Source organism: Apis cerana, linkage group LG2 (genome assembly GCF_029169275.1).
Source record: "Apis cerana isolate GH-2021 linkage group LG2, AcerK_1.0, whole genome shotgun sequence".
Lineage (NCBI taxonomy): Eukaryota > Metazoa > Arthropoda > Insecta > Hymenoptera > Apidae > Apis > Apis cerana.
In genome coordinates, this window is record NC_083853.1 from 1,952,532 (window position 1) to 1,978,860 (window position 26,329).

General features: G+C 19.0%; 1 long non-coding RNA gene across 1 annotated transcript; it reads left to right on the top strand.

Annotated features, from left to right (window-relative positions):
• The first annotated feature begins 4,070 nt into the window (after positions 1-4,070).
• Positions 4,071-25,736, top strand: LOC133665744 (uncharacterized). The gene is made up of 4 exons (XR_009828989.1): positions 4,071-4,781; positions 5,704-6,206; positions 19,763-21,493; positions 21,603-25,736. It is a non-coding gene; the product is annotated as an uncharacterized LOC133665744 (long non-coding RNA).
• Positions 25,737-26,329: the final 593 nt, after the last annotated feature.

Below are 26,329 nucleotides of genomic sequence, written 5' to 3' on the forward strand. Positions count from 1 at the left end.
TTTTTATTATTTAAATTTAATTTTGTATGTAATCTGAGTGTTTGAATCTAGATAATGAAGTGTTAGTATTATTTCTAAAAAATGACAAATATTTTCAGCATGTCAATCTTTGTAATTATAAATTTAACATCTGTTGAATAAATTTATTTTATAATTAAATATTTGTTTCTTTAATTGCATTATATTGCATTCACAATTAAAAAATGAAATGAAAATTGAATATATTTGTACAGCTATAATATATAAAAAATATCAGAAATATAAAAATAATTTATAGTATAATTTAAGTATAATTTAAATACTTAAAAATTACATTTATTGTGATTTATAACTCTATACTATATACTATCCAATATAAATATTGAGTTAATTCTACCACTTATAATTTAATTAAAAAAAAATAAAACAATTATAAATAACAATATTTATTTGGGATAATTTTGAAATTGATCTATTTAAAACTATAAAATCATATAAAAAATTGACAAATAATAAAAAAAATCATGATGCTCAACTATTATTGGTAAATAAATTTTTTATTAAGAACTCATTGGAAGTATTTTTAAAAAATAACTTTTGACATATGATCAAAATATGGTCAAAATGAATTATAAATTAAATTATAGTTTTTTACTTAATAAAACAAAATTAAATTAAAATAATAAATTAAGTTATAATTTATATATATATAAATTTTGCTTCAAATATCTGTTGATTTTAATTATTTCATTATATTTATAATGTGAATTTTTCTATAAAAAATTTGATATTCACTTCTAATAGACTTCAAATCCAAAAATTGAATTTAATTATAATGCAATGGAAAGATGCAATGGAATTCAAATTTAAAATTCTTATATAAAATGAAAAGAATCTTAAAATTCAAAATATATAATTACAAGAGTTTTAAATTACAATTCGAAGTTAGAGTTTTATATGTATATATATATATATATATTCTAAAATATAACAATGCAGATAAAAAATTGAAAAAAAAATTAAATTCAATTTTTATATAGATTTACTGGATTACAATATATTAAATGATTAGTATTAATGACTTTAATGTATGTATATTGTTTGGATTTGTTTGTTAAGTTTAAACGGCAGTTTATGTTCAATAATTTAAATATTCGCAATGAATAATCAAACAAAGAAAAAGTCAAAATTTCACTCGAAAAATTTTTAATATTTTTAAAATTTTTAATATTAATTAAAATTTTTAATATGAATCAATATGAATTGTTTTTTAAGATGTGAAAAATATTAAGTTTCTTACGATATCCTGTTTTATGTATCTATTCACGCATTTTAAAAAAATTATCTTAAGATTTGTTCTATTTTTTTGATGTATTCTTTTTCTCACATACTTTTTTAGACATTTTTTTTCTTATATACATTTTCATACATTTTGTATGAATATGTATTTACTATCATATAAATATTTATATCGCACTATTCTTAATGCGATTTTTCGATCTTCGCTTAAGAGATTTAAAAGAGGTACACAGGACAAAATTCAATTCATTATTGAATTTGCATAACTTCAAATTTAAAAAAAAATGATCGAAACTTCGCAAATTGAAAAAAAAAATTTCTTTCAAAATTAGATTATATATTTCTAGTTTTATTTTAGAAGAATCTATAATATCTAATAAATGATTAACATTATCAAAAATTGTAATTTCATTTTGCCCGCGCATTCTTATGAACAAAATGATTTGAATCAACAGTGCAATACACAATAGAAAATATAATAAAATGTAGATTAGGATATTCGATTACATATGTATATATATATATATTTATTAAAAAATAATTTTTTAAATTATGTATTAAATTTTTTAAAAAATGAAACAAATTAAAAATTATATTGATTATGTTTTTCGTTTTGTTTTTTGGTTATTGACAATTAATGAAATTAATGAATTAAAAATTAATGAAAATATTTTTTATATGCAAATAAATATTTTTATATAAATAATTATATTTCAAATCTAATGATATATGAACTAATTTATCTTATATAAGTTATAGAAAAAAAGAATAAAAAGAAGAAAAAAAATATTTAAGATTATAAACGAGTTAATATAAAACTTTTTAGAAAAAGTTATAAATTAAATATTACATTTGTTGTTAAGGATAAAAGTCAGTCTGACTGAATTTAAATTTTTAATAACTTCAATTCGATATTTTAGCTTTCCAATTTTTAATACAAACAGATACAGTTCTCTCATTATTCCACACTTCCAATAATAGTTATTTGAAAAATTAAAATAAAATAGTAATAGCATTTTATAATTTGTTGCAATTAACCATAGAAGTAATCGTATTCTATTTATAAATTAGTTTTCTCTTATCTCCTTTTAGTTACATTTTTGACAAAAAATTACTGAAGAATCAAGATCTATAATAAAAAATCAGAATTTAATCAAATCGTAATTAAAATTCGCAGAAATTAATCAGATAATAATTAAAAATTGCAAAAATCGATTAGAATTATATTTAATATTATTAAAAAATTTTGCTTTTGCTGAAATGATTTTGATTATCCTTATAAGAATTATAAATTTTTTTTTTGAATTAAATTATTTATTTAAAATTTTATGAATTTTTATATTATAATTTTCATATTAAGAGAATTTTTTTTTTAAATAAAATAGTTTAGTTAAAAAACAATAGCAAAACGCAATAATGGAATCATAAAATCATTTAATAAATCTTATGGATTATTTATGGATAGTAATTGCTTTTTATAATTGCAAGCAAATAATAATTTGTACAATATATATTTTTTTTTAAAAATTAATATGTTTTGAAATTTAATCTATTTTATGGTTTTACTTATGAATCGTTCACACAAATACATTGCGCAAAATTTCAGTTCGATCATTACTTGATGATGATATATAAGATCAATTTCTGTTATTCGTATATTTTTCATGATCAATCATCAATTTTCTTTCATCATCTTTTTAATGTGAGATTTAATAATTTATCAATTTGTACGTTATTTGCATAGTATTCTCATTTTTTTTATTTTTGCAAATCTTTCGTGGAATTTTACAAGACAGAATTTTATCTGATAATAAAACAATAATAGATATAAAAGATATAACAGATATAAAGTTTTTATTTAATGGTAAATTTTTCTATATTCTGAATAAATTTTAATATTCATAAATTAATAAAATCGTAAATTGAAAGTCGAAGTATGATGCAATAAGTAATGTATTATTTCGATTTGTACTGTTTATATAATATAATATTAAATTTTATATAAAATAGAAAATAGATATTTTCACATTTTCGATTTCTATGATTTTTAAATATATATATTATAAAAATCAATATTTTGAACAAATTTTTTTTAAATATATAATTATTATTCGGTCTTTTTTTTTTTATTTGTAAAAGATTATTGGTATCATACATTGAATTTTGTCTATAGTATATATGTGCTTTGCATCTATGCAAAGCAATAGTATACGCAATTTGTTCGCAATTCTATATGCGAAATCATAAAAAATGTTTGAAATATTTTAAGAATTCATGAATTCAGAAAATAAAATATAAAGTAATTCTTAGACTGAAATTAATATTAATTAAATTAATATTTAACTGAATAATGATACATACTAAGCTGATAATCATTGTAACTTTGGTTATTGAAAAATTTATATTAGTTTTCGCATTATGAATTGGAAGAATTTCTGCATAATGTCAAAATTATAACTTATAATATCCAAACTTACATATAATACGTATTATATAATATATATAACCCAATCATTGAACTGAAATTTTAAAAGAAATAGAAATTGAGAAAAAATTGTAAATATAAAATTTTATCTGTTTATATTTATTAGTTTCCAAAATTTTTTAATATATATTAATATTCAATATATTAATATAATATTGTAGTGATGATAGTGGATATAAACTAATAGTTATAGAATGAATATTTGTAGAATGCCCTTCGACAAATAATAACAAGTGGTATATTTTAAAAATAAATGGATTGCATTAGTATGATTACATCTGCGCGTGTCTATAAAATAGTACGCGTGTCTATAAAATAGTACGCGTGTCTATAAAAGAGCAGACTCTCACAATGTCACAGCAGGTAATTGTGTCCGACGGTCAGAGCATGATGTGGTGTTAGAATAAAACTATCTATTTATCGTATCTGACATATTCACAATAAGATTTTCTTTAGAAGTAACAATAAATATCATAGTAATCATGTCTGACGATCAGAGCATGATGTTTATAAATTATCTAATTGTTCTTTTCGGCAAATTCTTTTTACCAGTGAAATCTTGTATCCTTAAAAAATCCCTTTCTAATTCAATTTCAGTTTTCCGATGGGGCTTACTAATAACCAATAATATTGCGATCATTGCCTGACTCGCGATACTCTCACATTCGAGGAAAACTCGAACTAGAATGATATTGGTTACCGTTAAACCAACTATGTTTGGAATATGTAATATGTATGTATATGGAATATCTTTGAGATCGGATTCCATTTTAAAAAGTGTGTCAAAAATGTACAATTATAAGCGACTAAACTCTCAAAAATAACAGTCTTCTCAAATAACATCATTCCTTGTTTAAATTTAATAAAAGTGTACGATAACAATAAAAAAGGACTTTTATGAGGAATTTCTTCAATAAACTGTTTATAAATTTCGCGAGCAATAAGTGCTCGCGAACAATTAATGAAAATCTTTCGATACAGTATATTGAATACTATTTTGAATACATATGTAGATAATGTAAGCATCGATAATCACTTTTATTATTATTATTTATTATATTTTATTTATATATATTTATTATAATTTATTATTTGTAAAAAAATAAGACTTACATGTATATTTTTATATTTTTCGGAAATATTTAATCATTCGTGAAATTATTCAATCTTTCTATAGATATAATGATAATTTATTCATTATATACATATTTTGAGTATTTATAAAAATATAAGATAAAAATAAACGGCAATTTCATATATGTTTTGTAGTAACACATACTATATAGATAGCATTTAGTATATTATAATAATAGAAAATTTTTATTAATATTTCAAAAACTGATAAATATACACAATTAAAATTTTATATTTATATTTTAATTAGAATTTTAATAAAAAGTATGTATTTAGATTGAAATATAATGCAGAAATAAAGAAGTTGATAAATATAAATAAATTGCCAAATAGCAAATGAAAGTAATTTTAACACATACATATAAACAGAATTTAATATAATGATATTATTTTTTTGCAAATATCTTAAAAAGTAAAATTGAGCAACGATTACATGTATAAAAAAAATGAATTTGTTGATTAACTTTCTCTTCATCGATTTTAATAATTTTGAAATATAAAAAGCATCATTTTAGAATATTTTTTTTTATTATTACATATTATTACATATTATTAGTCGTTGATTTTATCTTCAAGTTATTTGTAAAAAAACTTATTATATATTAAATTTTAAATATTAATATATTAAGTTCTATTTGGATATATGCGTTCATAATAATAATAATATGCGATCGCCATTTTTCAATAATAAATGATTGTATGATATTCCTATATATATATCTATGTCAATATCTTTCATTTTATTGTTTCTATACATATATATAAAATTATAAATCTGTTTGTTAATAACCGATTATATTTAATAGATATATCATGTATAACATTATACTACTAGTTAAAAGATTGTTATGAATTTTATAAAATTTACAAATTTTATTAAAATATATATATTGATTGTAATTGAATGTGATATCATAAAGTATTGAAAAAATAGCATTAATGTGAAGTGAAATGAAGAAAAAGAAAATTATAGAAATTATGAAATTAAAATTATAAATTACAATAAAAAAATTTAATAAATGACTCAGGAAAGTATTAATTAAAAGTATTTTTGATAAAGTATTTATGTGTTTTGATTAAGATTGAAATGAATCTTATTCATTTTGCAGTGATAAATTTGTAACATTATTTTGATTAATGCTGAAAAACGGTAGCAGAGTACGAAATTGGTTGGCTTATGTTAAGACAGTTTCAACTACGGGCATGAAAGCATATAATCTGACAAATTATCAAAAGAAGAAATGAATAAATATGAATTAAAATATCTTTCAAAATTTACTGAAAGTAAATGAGAATCAAATAAATTACAGTGAGTAATAATGGTTTTAATAACGTGATATTGTGCTGATTACGTTTAAAATTAGATATATTTTAATTGAATAACATAAATAAAATTCAATGACATTAATAAAACCGATTCAAACTGAGATCTACTGTAATGTTTCTCTTATCGAAAGAAGCTGTACATACATAATTACATACTGTACATATGTAATTATGTAATAAATGAAAAATTGAAATTTGTTCATGAAACCGATAAAGTTGATATGCATATAATCAAAATGTTGAACGTAAATGTGAATATATCATTTAATTTTTGTCTGTTAGTAAGAAATTAGCAAAATTTTTCCTATTAGATTTTTTACTAAATATAGCGTTGAACAATCAATTTAATTGTAAATGCTATCTGAAAATGTCGCAAAAAATTTCTGTGTTCCGAGTTAAATTTCTTTAATTTCATCATAGAAAAGATTCGTAAACTCTTCGTTTAATAAGTTACTGAAAAGAAAATTAATCATAAAGATAATTTGTTATTGAAATACGTATATCAGTCTTCTATCTCTGTTTTAATTAAATGAAAGTCAGGACTAAGATTCTCGGATTTTTGAGATTAATTATTAATAGTTAAGATTTTTGATCAATTAAAGAGTTGGAACACATCATAGATTTTTGACGATTATTAAATTTTAGATTCTTATTGTATATATTACCATACACTTGAGCGAACTAAGATTCTATTTACACTTCGCGACTTTTTGTTACTTTTGGCATGTGTACATGTCATGATAGGATGAAAAAAATGTTGTCTTTTGATTTTAATAGATATGTTTGCATCAACAATTCGATCGACGATTCATTGAAAAAAATTCCTGCAAAATTGTCCTTGATCTTGAATTTTAAGGTTAAATTTTTTTATTATTGGATTGTGTTCTATTAATGTAAATATATAAGCATTCAAAATCAGAATTCAAAGATACATATAATAGAGACATAATATTTTCTTCTATTTTATATTATTCATCTACAAAAGTGAAAAAAATATGAATATTGTTTCAATCTAATATTTTCATATTATATTTTCGTAATTAATCGAGACAATTATATTTACAAATCGACAAAAAAAATAAACGAACATATTGAGTGATTGGAATAGAGACGATAATTTCAATGCCTTATTCAATGCATATATTCATTTCATAATTATTGACAAAATAAAAATTGTATTAATTAGTTTTTTAATTTTTTTTATATGTTTAAAATATTATCATTTGTTTAATAATTAATTTTTTATTGAATCTTTTAATGAAAATAAATTTAAATACAATTTTGTACAAAATGTTGAAATTATTTTATTTTGAAAAAATTAATTTATTTTGTTTTGAAAATAATTCGATTTAATTTAGAGTTTATTTAGTTATTTTCACCAAGATAATTAAAAAATATAATAGTTAAAAACATATTATTTTAAAATAAATAATTTTAAAAGAATTATATAATTTTTTTCTTATATTATAAATACCTCAAAGATTTATCAGAATTTGAGTTTTCATTCAGATTTAAGTCTTCCAACATTTTTTCTATCAATAATCTTTTTCACAAAATTTTTTTTTCGATATTTTCAATGTATTAAAAAAATTGACAATATTTGAAAAATTTGACAATATTTTTGCCATATTAATAAATTTCATTTAGTTTGTCTTGTAATATTTTCTAATTGAGTAAAAATTAATGCTCCAATATTTATTTAATTTTATTTTTTTCTTGATTTTCGTTAAGCTAATATAATTTAATATACAACGATAGTTTTAATATTTGAATACCATACAACTTCAAAATTTCATCAATTTTGTACATTTTTTCTTGATGCTTATTTGCCCTTATTAATTATATTAATTATTAGCGAAATATTATTTTTAATTAGCCAATCAATCATCATTGATTTTTTGGAATATATATATAATATAAATTTACTAAAATTTAATTTATTAGGATGAAACATTATTTATAATATTATTTTGTTAACAATAATATTAATAATTTTATTAATACTATTGACCCAATATACTATTGGGTATTAATTTTTTTTTTATTCATTTTTCAAAATTCCCAGAATCTATTTGGCTATGATAATTTAAGTCTCTAACTTTAAAAATTAAATTTCTATAAATTTGTTTTCATCCGGCACGATGTTAAAAATTATCAACTCACTATACGGAATGTCAAAAATATGAAGACATTACAAAAAATATGAAATTTCCGAAGTAATTTTAAATAACATTTTCTTTAACAGCTTTTATTAACGAGTTATTAACAAAAAACACTAGTTACGAAGCGTACAGATCAATCGAATCGCAGCAATAGTGTTGGTTATATGCCATCATGAACAAATTCAAGCAATATGTCAAAAAATTATATAAAAGTATAAATATAAGTAAAAATATTTTTTTATTGATACAAAAATTATATCAAATTATATTTTATTCAAGATCAAATAAATAAATTAATTGATATTTATTAGGATGAATAAATTGAATTTGTTCATCATTCAAAATGAATAATATTAAATTGTGATGTAAAAAGATGAATATAAAACTTTTTTAACTTTTGAATTATAAATATATATTAATTTAGAAAAAAATAAATAATACACTGTAATATTATATTAAATTAAAAAAACAAATGATTAAGTAAGTAAGTAAATAAAATAAAATAAAATCATTCATCAAAAATAAAGTCATTAAAAATTCAATTCGATTATTAAAATTCTTCCTTCTGAATATCATTTTTTAAAAATATTGACGATATTCTGACATTTTTTTAATCTTAATATTAAATTGATTTTTGATAGATTTGCATGTAATATTAAAGTAATTATTGATAAAATATCACTAAAAAATAATATACAAAAGTATATCATCGAAATTTAATTCTGCATAGTCAACTTAATATTAATTAACTGTAATCATTTATAATCCAATAAAAGAATTAAATAAAATATTTAATTTAAAAAATTTTTTTTTTTTGCATTATGGAATAATATTTTATTATATGTCATTCTTATTATATTTTTTATAAAATGATATTTTATATTAATATGTTTATTTCTATAACAATTATTTATATATAATTTTGCTTTTAAATTCTTATTCATTATAGTTTTTAATATATTTTTCAAATGAATTATCTCTTTACAATATTTTGCAACTATTATATATTCTGTTTTAGTTATAGAGAGTTACAATTTATGAGAACAACTTATTGATCCTTCACTATATTTAATTACATATGTATATTTTTTTATATAATATTTGCAAAACCAGAATCGCAGTATCTTATAAACTTTTCATTTCGAATTATTTTATTCTTCAAATAACTATTCCTACATCTTTAATATTTTGAAAATATTTTAGAATATTTTTAGCACATCATAAAATATATAATATATAATATAAATATTTATATTATATAAATTCGAAGAGTTTTCTAAAAATCTGTTTACATAATAGCAAAAATCTGAACGTATATTGCATGTTAGATATTGTAATTAATTTTTTACCATTTAACTAATTTTATGCCATTTAGATTTTGTTTTATATCAGGATAGATATTGGAATTTTCTTGAAATTTTCTATATAATAAGTTTCAAAAAATTGTTTAATATAATTTGTTTAATTTAATCTTTAATTTAATCTTTTAATTTAATCTATATTCTTTATTAATTTCTTTTTTGATGACTTTTTTGATAACTAAAAAATTTTTCAAATTACTGTAAATTTTTACTTTGAATTCAACTGTTAGTTATTTTATCAATAATAATATCATAAAATTGTTGTATATTTGATTTAATCTTTATATCTAATATCTTTTTTATTAATTTTTTTTTGACAAGGATAGCTAAAAAATTTTAAAAATTATTGTAAATTTATCTCGAATTTAACTATTAGTTGTTTTATATCTTAATCATAATTTTATATCATAATTTGTATCTTCGATATTAATATATCTTAATATAATTCCTTCTCAGAAATTTTACTAATATTTATTAAGTTTATAAATTGCCTTTTTTAATTTTTATTTTGTCCGAATTTTTAAAATCTTTTGATGATCTTATATGTAACTCTTTTCTAAATATCTATTAAATCTATTAAAAAATATAGTTTTTCGAATTTTATTGCGTAATAATTCTTTTCTGCAATAAAGCAATAAGCAGCTACTAATTTAAAGGTATTTGAACTTAGCATTAGCATTATTAAATTTAACTATAGTATTAAACTATATATATATATATATTTCTTATAATGTACTCTTTTTTCTTGTTCTATTTATTTATTATTCTATTATAATATATAAATTCTATTATTTTTTATTTTCAAGATATATTTTGTATTTTTGTACCTTTTTGTTTTTTGATTTATTTTTTTCCATTCTTTTATCATTTGTTATTAATAAGTTTTTTTTTACTGTGTGTTGTAGCTATTATATAAATCTTATCCTTTTGTATATTAAATATACAAAAAGATATAACATTATCCTCTTCATATCTTATCAGTGATTTTTCGTTTTTTTTACAGTATTTTTAATACCATTTAGCATTTTGCATATTTTCATTATCAGATAGTTTTATTTATTTTTTTCTTTTTGTGATTATTTTTTCTTTTGTTTCTAAAGTAGTTTCTTGTATTCTATTTTTTATATTTTAACATGATATTGTTTTTTGATATATTCTTATTGTTGTTATATGTTATTATATTACATATTTATTATTTAATTTTTTTAGTTAGCGAAAGTATAAATTTAAAATTACAAAAAAATGAGTTCATTGTGGAAATAATTATATTAAAGAAAATATTAATATATTTTTTCTTTAACGTATATATTTTTTAATCAAATTAATTTATAATTTAAATTATAATTTAAATTCAAATTAACATTTATTGATAAAAAATAAGAGTCGAATTTACATCGTAAATAAGTGAAAAAATTGTAAAAATTGTAAAAATTGTAAAATTGTAAAATTGTAAAATTGTAAAATTGTAAAAATATTTGGAAAAATAATTCAAATTCACATTTTGGATTTATTTTACTACTCTAATATATGCTATTATATTATGTTACTATTATATTTGATTGAAGGAAATTTGTATACAAATAATCCAATAAAAATCATTCGTATTAATGCTAACTTCTGCATTTTAAAATTAGTATCTTATTCATTTTTGTGTTGGCACTATTAAATTATTCGTTTTGCAATGAATAACTTATAGAAATAAGCTATATATATATAACCTAGATATTATAGAAGGCGAAAAAAAGTAAGAAATAGTGATAGTTAGAATTTATTAAAAATTTTCGTAATTTGAAATTAAAATATAATATAATATAATAAATATAAATATAATAAATATAATAAAATATAATTATAATAAAATAGTTCTTATAAAAAAATTCGAAAACAAAAATTGTGGATGCCGATTTATATCTTATATAACTTATAACTTATAAAAATGACGATCATGAAATAGAAATAGATATGAAAAATAATAGTAATTGTTTATCGAATTTCATTAATAATTTTTCATTTATCATTTATAAAAAGTATTTTTTTATAAATCTTTTGTATATTTGAAAGATGCTTTAATAGAACTTTAATAAAAGATAGAAAAAATTAATTTGCTGGAATAACACAGATAAAATAACACAGAATATTAAATCCATGAAAAGTTTATTAGATGATATTAAAAATGTTTGTAATTAATATGTATATAAAATTTTATACAAAATTTTCCAATGATCCAAATCGGAAATATTTGAATAAAAATCTGAATATTCGGAAAATGTATGTCATAGAAAATTATTATTTATAATGAAAAAGCATATATATCATCACATATTAAATATGCGTTTTAATCTTCATTAAAAAAAACATGCTAAATTTATTAAAGTTTATATTTCTAATATTTTTTTTTAAAGATCAATGAGAATGCAAATAACGAATTTAGCATGTCGCATATAGCACGAATTTATTAATGAATGAATATTCTATAAATATTATGATATATTAAGATAATATTACATATATATTTTATCTAATATAAATATTTATGATTATATGTATGACTAAGTTATTTTATATTATAATTAATGAATACTTAATAAAATAAAATGTTTAATAAAAAATGTGCATTTTTTTTTATAATCTTTTAAAAATGATTCACATAAAGTATAATTATCTTTGTATATATGATATTTATCATTTTTTCTGAAATAATAAGTAATTATAATATTATTAATATTATCATTCGATATAATAATGATATTTCATTTTATATATTATTAACTTATTCGTATATATTTTTATTCGTTATATTTTTAGTGCTATTGAAGAAAATGTAATTTTTATTATAAATAATATTATTAATATTCTCTCATTTTTTATTTTTACAATAGTAAGAATAGAAAATGTATTCTATCTGTAATTTTTTATAAAATATGATACGAAAGTTTGACAAAATTTATTAATTAATGAATTTTAAAAACGATGTTTCTAGAAATAATGATTTTTCTGTTTTTTTTATAAAAATGATAACGGTAACCAATAAAGATATTTTTTATTTCTGTTTTTCAATTTCTTAATTTAGTATAGCCTCAAATTCTTTAATATAGACTTCAAAAGATTTAAATTGGATAGATTTTCAAGCCAGTTTTCTCCTAGAATTTTAATAATAATCTCAATAGCAATTTCTGTTTAATGAATATTATAGCAATACAAAATTATTTAATACCATATGTTTTTGTTTAATTGAGAATCTATATTGTAAATCTATCTGATATTTCTATTAATTTATCGCGTGAATGAAAATCTTGAATTTCAAGAAATCTAAAATTATTCAATTATTTCTACATTAAATATCTTTTTTATTATAAAGATTTATCTAAGATTTGTTTGAAAACTTAGATTCTATTGAGTTTTATTGTTTTAGATATGTTTTTAATATACATATTTATTTTTTATGGAAAATGTAACCATAAAATAGATAAAATTATCTAAAAATGTTATAAATGCATTTCATCTCATATTTTCAATTCTAATCATATATATCTAGATATACTTTAACGACCAAGTTGTTTTTATTCTGTCTCTTTAATGATTTGCCATTATAACATTTATATTTGATATTTTTTCGCTACTAAGTTTGGGATTTAGATTCATTTCTTTAACTTAATTTGATTAATTTCTTCGTTAATGAATCTCAAATATGTTAATTTTAAATACCAGCATATTATATTGTCATTTCTCATTATTAGTATTTTATTTTTACTTTAATTTTATTATATCTATGAATAGTCCAATATTATTATATTTATGAATAGTCCATTTGCATATTTTCCAAAATCATTTTTCCATTTTTTGTTATTTCAACTTTAATTTTGATATTTTACTTTAATTATTTCACTTAGTATTTGCAAAAAGATTTTTTGCCAGCTTTAGAATCACTAAAAAAGTATCTTTTAGTATAAAGTTTTCTGTTTTAATCTTGAATTATCATTGTTACGGATCTTTTTGCTAATGCTATTTGTGTTATTATATTTGTTTATTATTATATAAACAATATATTATATTTCATCTAAAAAATTGAAATCGATAATCAGATTTGACGTACTTGAATATATGACCCAACCTTCATTACAATTGTGTCTACTTCATATTTATCTCTTGCCAAATTTTTATTTTTCCGAAAATAATAATCTTTTTCTGTACTTGTTTATTTATGAATTCTGTGTTTCATTTAAAAAAATTAATTTCATTTAAAAATTTGTTAGTAAAAGAATACTTCCGCATTTTAGATTTTTGATCGATATTGAAGTTTTAGATTTTATACAATTTCATGTTGTATGATTGCTTTCATTGCATTTTTTTATATAATTAAAATGAATTTTAAACACCATATATTTCTTTTAAGTATTAGTTAAATCTATATATTGCATCATGTATATAATAAATCTATATATTTAATCTATTTTCTTCTAGCAAGAATTAAATTACATAATTAATATTAATTTTTATGCATTTATAAAATAATTATATTGATTCAACAAAGTTGATAATATCTTTATAATTATCATCAATATTTTAATTTAATGCTACGTTTTTAATGGTAATGTCATTATTTTTTTCAAATATATAGGAAAAAATTTTAGAACAGAGAATATTTATTTTATATTTTTGCTATTCTGTATCTTTTCCGTGTTGCTAATAAATTATTAAACATTTAACTTCCACTAATTTTTTTCATTATCTATTCTTTAATGGCTTTATATTTTCGATTATATTGTTTCATAGATATCCAGATATTATTTTAAAATTTAAATATTATCTTTATTTGAAATTTTTATAATTAAATATTTGATTCATTTATTAATTTTTTAATTTATATTATTTATATTATTTTCAATATTCACGTCAACCGTTTTTCTTTTATTTTTATGATTTTAGAAAATCTAATAAATTTACTGATCTTTTGATGATAGATTTTATTTAAAAAACTTTTTTTATTTTTTTTTCTGATATTTATTTGAATTAACACAGGAATTTATCATAGAATCATTTTTATTTATTATTTATAAAATCATTTATTTACAAAATAAAACGCTTTACTTTCGACAATACATACATTTCTTATACTCGAATATTTCTGATTAATATATATGATTGAGATTATGCTATACTAAATTTATGATCTATATATTTTTATTGATCACACATTATTCATTTAAAATTTTCATTAAGAAATTTTGCTTAAGAAATTTAATTTTATTTTATGTGATTATATACTATTGTATGAATAATGAATTGTTATAATAAGTGATCATTTATGGATACTGGTATATTTTTTTTAATTGCAGCTAGTTACATGTTTTCTAAATCAAAGATTGAAATTTTGTTTTGAAATCATAGCTATAAATTTATATTTCATTATCAATAATAATCTTTTTCATTATTTTAGGATTACGAATTATTTTCAGTGATCTCCATTCGATAATCTTTGCATTAGTAGCGTAACAAATTTTCAAATTATATGATTCATTTTCAAATCTTGAATTAAAATCTCAGATAATACAATATTTTGTTGATAATACAATTTTTTATTTTATATATTTTCATAATACAATAATTTTTGGAATCTCAACATCATTCTCTATCTCACATATTATATTAATTAACGACAATTTTTATTGACAAATTTAACATGTTTGACATTTTCTGATATTGCGAGCATACTAGATCGAAGATTACTTTCTATCGTAATCATATATTTATTCTTAAACTGTTTAAATCATTTTTTAAATTTATTATTTATAGAATCACTACTATACTTGACGAATCATATTAATTGTTTCGGTATAAAAATGATCAAGTTTTTAGCAAATTCTTTAGTTAACAATATATGATAATTATAAAATAGGCTCACAAAAATTGATATTTAGGAAGTCACATATTTTTTTTGAATAGTTGAATAGTTTTAAATAGTTTTTTGAATAGTTGAATAGTTTTTGAATGAAGAAATCCATCAGATGGTTTATTCAGAAATAAAGATATATAAATAAAAATCTATAAATAAAAAAAAAAAGTATAAATAAATACTTTTTAAACACATTTCGTATTGGCTAAAGATAAATTTTTTAATTTATTAATTGGTTGGCTATTATTATTTCACGAAAATGTAAGTTTCTTTGGTTAAAGTTATAATTTAATTTAAAATTATGTCGATATATATAGCGAAATAAAAATTCTGCTATATAATTAATATAATATTGTTTATATGTGAATTCAGAGAACATTAGTATATCTCTCGAAATGTTCTATATTCTGCACTATGGTGTGGATTAACGAAATTCATTTTATGATTAACTATGTTTGTGTTTCCTTATTTAATTATAGGACTTTCAAAAATGAGATATAATGTCATGGTTGATTTTATTCATATTTTAATAATGCGTAAGCAAAGTATTAGCAAACTTGAATACTAATAGTGATACTTTGAGAATTAATATAATAAATTTTTGCTTATTTAACTATTGAATTTCTTCAAAAATCAATTAGTCAGAACTAGACAATTTCTTTTTCGTTTTAAGAATCTCACTATCGGTATTTCTATGATTAATCATTCCATATTTTTCTATTATGATTTGTCATGAATACGAATATATAATAATATATTTCTTCCAATCTCCTTCCAGTTCATAAGAATATAATAGAATAATCATAAGAATATTGATCTCAATAATTTCTTTAAAATAATTATCTTTGCGCAGAATATTTTTTTATATACAATTCATGAAAAAAATTTATCCATTGATAGATGTTTCTGAAAAAATGCATCATGAATTCTTGCCAAGAATTAGCATTATATGATAGTATAATTACAAGATAAGCGTGGTTATCTTCTTTTATCATTAAAAGTAATTCAATTCCTTTGCAGAAAATTTATATTAGAGGAGAATGATGTTACATTATTTCCACTATCACTACTAGACAAAGACATATCATAATATGTTTTCACTAAAGTCAAGCACTACATTGTATCACATTATATCCTTTTACGGAAATTTGCTGTAGAAGAAATAAATCACTTTTAATAGCGTAGAGTAGCATTCAGCTGATAACTGATAACAAAAATAATTTATTGGAAGATGTATATTATGAAACCAATTTTTATAATAATATAATAATATAAATACTGATTTTTATATTGTACACGATTTGTTAGATTTAAAAAAAAACCTATGTTCGAGAACAATGATTGAGTAATCTTGACAAGAAATTTTATATTTTAATTTTAAATTTTCTTTTTAACTTGATTTTTAATTTGTAAAATTTTCATCTAACAAGTGAGGAATTAAAAAAAGACTGCTGAAGTTCAAGTTCGAGACAGAAAGTTCAAGTTTTTCGAAATATAATATATGTTTTTGGAAAAACTATTCTGTAACTCTCTATTTCGAAAAACTGTCTACCTCGAATTACTTTCAGCAGCCTTTTTTAATCCCTTATTTGTTAGATGAGAATTTTGCAAGTTAAAAATCTTCGAAAAAAATTATATTATACACTATTCTCAATTCGTTATTTAGAATTTTATTATAATTGCATATTTGTGCTATCACAGACATAATATTCATTTATTGATTCTAAATCATATAATCCCTCTTCCTTTGACATGATTAAAGTTATTAATTAAAATCTTAGCATATTCGTTTAAAGATTACAATTTCTTTTTTACATATGAAAATATAATGTATATATGTAATATAAGATATGATATAAAAAATAATATAATATATGATATAAAAATATATAAGTATAATGTAATATAAAATTTTTAATATAAAATAAGTATAATATAATTATAATATAGTTTTATAAACATTTCTATCTTTGTTACATATTCGAATTGTCTCTCTTTTCCGCGGAATTTCTTTTATTTAAATGTTTTCCAGTGAATTTTGTTTTTTACATAATTATATAACAATAATATTTATATAATAACAATAATTAAAGATATTATCGATATTGTAAATGATATAATAAACTTATATTAGTAATCTATCTATCTAATGGTTAACAAATCAGATATTTTTCTATTTTTAGATCACATTTGTATTAAATTTTTACTAATAATTAATTAAAATTAATTAAAATTTTAATTTAATTAAAATTTTCTATAGATTTTTTTTATAATTTTTCATAATTTAAAGTATTTTATGTTTTTTAATTATGATAAGTTTAAATTTTTAAATAAGTCTAATGATTAAATTAAAAGCAATTTTATTATATACAATTAATTATATAATACAATAATCTAATTTTTGTTCTAACTTATATTTTAACTTATATTGTATATGATTTCTATTATAAATTTCGCTGTTTAAAAGATATTTATATATTTTGTTTTAATCAAGATTATTTCAAAATCTTTATGTTATCGTCATATATCACAAATTAATCCGTTAAATTCAATTAGTTATTTTATTTATGTGCTGGATTGCTGTTAATATAATTATTGTATTAATATAATATCTGTTAGTATAATAGAGCAATCTCGAATTACATTTTTTTGAATTTTGAACTAATTTAATGTATAATTCAATTTTATATTATCCATTTTGGATTATTTTATAAATCGGATGAAAAAATTTACAAATGAATGTGTGCAAAAGAGATAAATGAGTAAATACTTATTATTTTATTATAATAAATCTTTCTCTTTCCTCTTCTTTTTTTTATATTTAGTTATGAGAAATATATCTTCGAAAATGAAAGTCATTTTTATAAATTTCTTATTTATGCAAAAAGTAAGGATAACAATCATTCGAGAAATTTTTATAGAATTAGCACAATTGGATGAAGAAAATTTTTGGAAAAATGTTTGATCTACGTGATTTTTTTAATAGATTAATTTTTTTTTCTATTATTTTTTTCTATTTTAATATAAATATTATATATTTTCTTTTTTCCTACAAAAATCAAATTACGAAGGATACTTTAATAAAATATTATATTATCTACATTTTTTTTTATTATTATTAAAATGTTAACTTCTATTAAATTATTTTTTATTTTTTGACGAAGTATTTTAAAACATATGATATATTTTATGATTTGTATAAACGTATAAGATATATCATTTTCTTTATCGTATAATTTTCTTTATCATGTATTTATGTTATTATGTATGGTTTCCTCCATGCAAGTGACAATTTTTTTTTTATTTTCTGCGTCTTTTAAAAGACAACATATTTAAATGTTCATATTATTATTAATTTTATCGTGTTTTAATAAATTTCGGATTATAGTAGTCGTTAATCTCTTAACTCTTTTATTCTCATATATGTATTTTACTCGTGAAACTCATACGAAGTACAGATTTTCAGTATTCATTTAATATTGAATGTAGAAAACTGTTTTTCAGATTGTTGTTTATTGAATATAAAAATAACAAATATATATTTAATATATGATTTTGATTTTCTTTGTTTATATTAATAAGTTATGTTTTCAATAATGTTTTTAAATCAAGTCTTTTTTTAGATTTAACTTAAGAAATTCATTCACGATATCAAGTTTATAAATAATAAAAACTGATTTTACAAAATAATTAATTGAATAAAAATCTCTGAATAGACATTTTTTGCTCCTTTTATGGAATATTATAAATCTTTTTTTAACAATTCATAATTATAATACAATTAATAATTATAATTATTGAATTCTTAATTATCATCTTTTTAAAGTAAATTTAGATAGTCCAAAAAAATTTTATAGTATATATGTTTCTGTTAGATATTTCTATTAGAGATATGTCTTTATATTTCTAAAGTTTCATAATTTTTTTAATTTTCTTATTAAGAAAATTTTTTTGTCAAAAAAAGAATTCAGATTGATCAATATCAAATATAATCAAATCAGAAAGAACTTTTAAAAGAAAAATTAAAAATTTGAAAAATTATGCTAAATTTTCAAATGATTAAATCAGAGAAAGAAATTAGAATTTTTTTATCATACTAATATTATTAAAATTTTTGTTCCAGAATCATATAAAAGTATTATCGCCAGAAGATGATAAAAACATCATGAATGGAAAAATTTCATCATTAAATGAGAACTATAAGAATTGATTAAATATCCAATAAATATAACATTTATAAATAATCCATGAATATTTGAAGACAAAATAAGATCAAAATAGATCAGCTAATTATTACGAAATTAAAGTGTTAGCGAAAAGAATTTGATTATTGATTATCAGAAAACTATTAGTTCAATAGCTCTATTCAATATTATGAGAACAATAATAAATATGACTTCAGAAAAATTGAAATTAATAGTTCAACATTAAAACATACTAATATAGAAAATTAACAAAAGAAAATGTATATATGATAAAGAAAAGTATAATAAAGTAATACAGAAAAATGATCTTTATAGTTGAAGCAGAGATGTGATAATGTTTTCAGAAAATTCATATAAATGAAAAGAATGGCATAATCTAAATACAGTCGATTCTTTCTTATTTCTAAGAATTAGAAATAAAAAAAAACTTTTTATTATGAATATGTGGATAATAAATTAATATCAGATAAAATAACTAAATTTCTGAAATCTTAAAAATGAATTTATAATTATTATCAAATTATTGAATAATCTGAATTATCTGAATATTAAGATCACATATTTGAACATTGGATAAATTTTCATTTATCAATTAGCATATATTTAAAAAGTTTTATAAAAATTTAATATATGAGAGTATAATAATATTAATATTATATTGCCTTGTAAAAATTGAAATATTATAATAAAAAATATAATATTATAATAATATAATAAAAAATAAAAAATATAAGGATAAAAATATTAAAAATGAATTATCGTATCATAAAATTGTAGGAAGCTTTATATATATTAATTGATATATGATAATTAGATATTTGATTTATGATGTCGAAAATAGATAGCTTCAAATTGATAGTGAAAAGAATAATGATATCATTTCATCAAAATATCTTATCTTTACATAAGTTCAGAAAATTGAAAAGATTTATGGAGATGTTGATATGGAGAAGATGTAATGATTAAATGTTCAAGAATATTTGTAAATATGCTGAAAATGTAATTATATGAAATAGTAAAAAAAATTATATCATTTGATCAACAACTGAAACTGAATATATCTCAAAATCAATGTAATATCAAGTCAAAATAATATAGTTAAAAAAACTTGATAAAATTGAAATAATTAGAGAAAATTTTTAAAATATAACACAAATACAATTAAATTTATAAAGAAGTTATAAAGTTTCAAAAGTGAAAAAAATTAAATATACATTGAAATTCATTTTTATTTTATAAAGCAAAATTACAAAAAAAGAAAAGAAAATACATATTCAACATATCGAGAATATAAAACAGGAAACAGTTATTTTTTATTAAATGCTTACTTTGTATACGGTTCAATTATCTAAGAGAAAAAATTGAAATGGTTAAAAGAGAATTAATTGATACTACAGATCAATTTTTTGATAAAATTGTAATAAAATTCTCAAGTCTAAAGAAAGTTTCTTTATTAAAATTAGGCTTGAGATAAATGTCGCATAAAGGCAAGTATTCAATTGTTATAAATCTCAAAAATAGAATGTTGATATTAATAACCATAACTGAAATATATCATCAAAATCACATTGCACTCTGTCAGATTGAAGTGTTTTAATATTAGAACTATCAGAAATGGATATATACGTATTTTTACTGGTATAATTATGGTAAATATATTTTTACTGGTCAAAATGACTGCGATTTATATTAAAGAAAAAATGAAATCCATAATATTTAATACTTTGATGTATTTGTAAAAGTCATTTTATTTTTCAGATAGAAAAATATTTAAAAAAAAAAATTTCTAAAAGAATAATAAAACCAGTCATTTTGACTGATCCAGTAGTGTTAATCCAGTTCTAGTGTTAAAAAATATTTAATTCCAAATATTATCCTCAAAAATGGATACGACTAATTCGCCAAGATGGAGTTATATTAAATGTCTTGTGGGCTGCAATAGCCTTCGAGTCTTGATAATTCCCCTGTTTGGATTTTGATTTTACATGTCTTCGGAATAAGATTATATTAATTGTTTGACTCAAATTCAAGATATCTAGTCTATGAAAAAACTGATGATGATTCTTCTAAAGAAAAAATGAAAAAGAGAAGAAGAAAGAAGGTTTACAGATGAGACATTTTCTTATCGGTTCATTTGCTTATTATATGAAAGTATTTTGAACGATCATCATTTCCCGCTTTTTCAATTACTTGTCTCGACAGAATTTTGATCTGACAAGAAGAGATTCCTTATTTGAAAATTCAAAAAATTATGAAATTTTGAAGATATATAAGTATGTATTATGCATTTATTTTGCCAAAATTACCTTAAGAAAGTGAAATCAATTCAAAATTCATTTTTCGACTTATTAACTCGCAAACTTCAAAAAATATAAAAAAAATTTTCAAATAAAAGTTGTTTTTTTTTATAAGAACTATCATCTAATAAAACATTTATTAATTGTTTACACAAATTATTAATTTTTTAAAAAATTGTTTTTCATTGTAAAATTTTAATCGATATAAATATGCGATGGTATAAAAAAATAGAATAAATACTTTTTGTTTTTAATACAACTTTGTTGTGTTGCTATTTTATTAAAATTTTCAAAAGAAAAATTTTCAATAGAAAAATTTATATTATATATTTTTGATTTTTATTAAATATTAGATCAATATATTAAATGAGAAAAAACAACTTATAAACTAACTTGTATAAAATCTTTTTATTTTTAATGTCATCAAATTTCTTTATTTTTTTATTTTTTTCTCTTTATCAAATAATAAAGAGACGAATAAATGACGAAAATTGATTATAAATAAGAGATTATAATTTAATGATATTATTTCATGCATGTAGATTAATATCATAATTATATAATACATTATATAATAAAATTGGAAAATTTCATTATATCAAGCACATTATATATTATTTCTTTTCTTGATATATTGCAAATATTTCTATATTCTATATTAGATGGTATATTATTTAATATCTGATTTAATATCTATTTAATATCTGATATATTATTTAATAGCTGAATCAATCAAATAATAAAGCATCCCATATTCGGTAAATAAATATTTATTAATTCATTAAACAACTCTTTAGTTAACTTTTAAAATGAACGCCATTATATAAATGTTCCATAGTCGATGCATTCCATATTCTACGCGTAGAACCAACCAAAATAAAAAGTTTGTTCCTTTAGAACAATAAAAAGAAGAAATTTTCAGGAAGCTAATATTGTAAAGTATAATATGCATATAATTATGTAAGTAGCTACAAATTATATTATTGTTGTAATATATTTATTCTTTTGATAATATATACAAAATATATACAAAAAAAAATAAAGATTTTTGATAACTATATTAAAAATAATTTTTAATTGTATAAAAAAATTAATAAATATTTCAATAAGTGATAATTCTTATGAAATAATTTTTATCTAAAAATTTTTTTTTATATTTTTTATAATTTACAAGTTATAATGTAAAATCAAAAAATAGCCAAATTTTCAAAAGTTGATCTTCTTAAAGTGATTTTAAACAATAAAAAAAAATTGCATAATATACATCTACATAAGCATTAAATATTCAAAGTTCATAATTTTTTGAATTTTCAATCTTTCTTTGTGAGTATCAGTATAATTCCCGTGAATGACACGATCAAAATTCTCTCATTTCACAAAATGACGTTATTTTAGCTAGGTATTGTTAATACTTTCAATTCTCTATTCTGCAAGAAAATAGAGGAGAACACTATCATATTATAAATTCGCTATGTGAAACAGGCAATTAGCTTTAGAAGAGATTTAAAAGTATAGAGTATTAATAGAATATATAATAAATTAATATTAATAATAGACATATGAGAAGAATTCGTTGATGTCACATAAAGATTAATCTTAAACTTTTCATGGGACATAATGTACAATGTGGCATTCCGGTATCAATAAATTTGCTATGTTGACAACACGTTGGCATTGATCAGTGATAGGAAATAGAATGAATTATTTATTTTGCAGAAACCGATGTGGTTTCTATGTTTTCCGTTGTCCAACTGGGACTGGAAATGGGAACACTCCTAAGATTCTATAATTTTATTCCAAAAGATTTCAGTTAACATGTTCATTTCTAGTTATATTTCTAGTTATTTAGAGTACATCTAGAAATATAATGAAATACTTCAATTTCTTTCTAAACAGTTTCTGACGTTTCAATATCTTTGATCTCCTATTTTATGCTAATTAGAAAACACGACATCATTTAATTCAATCGTCATTCAATCCTCTGCTGTTCAACTTAGAACTACATGAGAAAGATCGCTATTTATAATATATATTAGAAATTCTGCAAAATTATAGTTTTATGCTTTTATGCTATATCTCATATAAATTAATAATGATAGAAATATCAATAAAAAATTTTTACAGTATATTGAATTCTGCTTATACATGAATCAGTGTTTAGATTCGAGAAATACGAAAATAAAATATAAAACAAATCTTGAGCAACTATGATTATAACGATAAATTATAACGATAGATATCAAATTGATATTAATATTTATTGTAATTTCAAGATTTTTTAATTCTTTCAAATATACGGAATGCATAATCTTGATATTAGATTTGAACCTATTATAATCTATAAAAAAAATAGTTTTTTGATCGGTCTATACTTTTGATTGTTATATACTTGAATGCTGCCTATTATGTGTTTTTAAAAACAATAAAAGATTATATCTAATCTATTATTCTGATGCATATATTGCATATAATTCAATGTATGATACCAAAAAAATTTTTTATATTATAATATCTCTAAAAAACTCGAAATTAAAATTTTACATTCGAAACTTTTTCCTCCTTCTTTTTTCTTTTCAAAATTTCAATTTCAATTTGGTTAAGAGATGCATACTATGTTTTATTTAAATTTTCTAATCTCTCCCGATTTATATTTATCATTTCTTAATTTTTTTGGATCATATATGGATTCATAAATTGGAACATTTTACTATTTCAAATGTATTTTTGAAATTCTTTATCATAATTAAATTATCTTTTTTATATTTTTTCTTATCGATATATCTCTTATTATATTCCTGTGTTTTTATGCAATTTGATACTTTCTCATATAACAATTTAAAATTATAATCATATTTTTTTTATAATTTTGAAAAAAAATATTAATTACATAAATTTCTTTTGTATTATATTTTTATTTATCCTATTATCTATATTGATAATTTTATGTTATAGTGAACAAATTATTAAAAAAAATTAGCCTTTGATTTCGTATTATGTAGAAGTTTGGGATCTGTAAGTTGATTTTGCTCAACATATGCATCGATTGCACATTTGTATTTACTGACTCATTTCATTGGATTGAATATAGATTGAATTAGAATTTTAAGTTCAAATATTATCAAATTATAAAAATAAAAATTAATCAAATTAAATTACAAACAGGTATGGTTTATTATTATTAAAAATTTTAATTAATCCCTAGAATAAAATATTTATTATACAAAATTATATTCAATTATATCAAAATCATATATATCAAAATACAGAATATGATTATACAAGACTATATAAGACTATATAAGATTACAAAATTATACATTTGTAAATTGGAAGAATAACAACATATTAATCTACAGATGATTATCAATGTATATCAGAAATGATCAAATAAGGAAAAAGTTGAAAAAGTTAATCATAATTGAAAAAATTACTAAAACGCGACATAATATAAAGAAAAAATTAAAAATTATTCTAATCAAATATTTAATATAAACAACATATATACTACAGGAATTCCAACAAAACTTAAAAAATATTTCTCATCTTTATGTTTTAAATGTAGATCTCATACATCTAATAAATACACGAAGTAATTTTCGTAGAATTATTATTTATCCTGACAATATAAATAAAAATTATTACGCATTAAATCAAAAAATTAATATATCCCAAATGTTTTTAATAAATCTAAATAATAAGTCTATAAATTAATAAAAAAAATAATTATTGGTATCTATATTTATTTTTAATTATTAATTATTGCATATGATATTCATAATTATTTTTTAATTATAATTTTTTAAATTATTTATATATAATATTATATATATAAATAATATTATATTTATTTTATTAATGTAATGTGCAATATTTAATCTTTTCAATAATTAAATTAAATATAAATCAAGAATTAGAATATTTTTATCAATAATAATGAAAAAATAATCTATCTTAACTTCAACAATTCTACATTGAAATAGAGTAAAAAGAACATCAATAATATTTTGTTCTTAACTTCTGTCATAATAAAAATAATAAAATCAATATTCCAAAATTGACATAAAGAATTTTTTCAATATTTAATAGAAAAAATCAACTAAATGAATAATTTTTTAATGATCTACTATTTTAAAATTTGAGGCAAAATCAAACTTCATTATATAATGATTCTTCTGCAAGTAGATATAA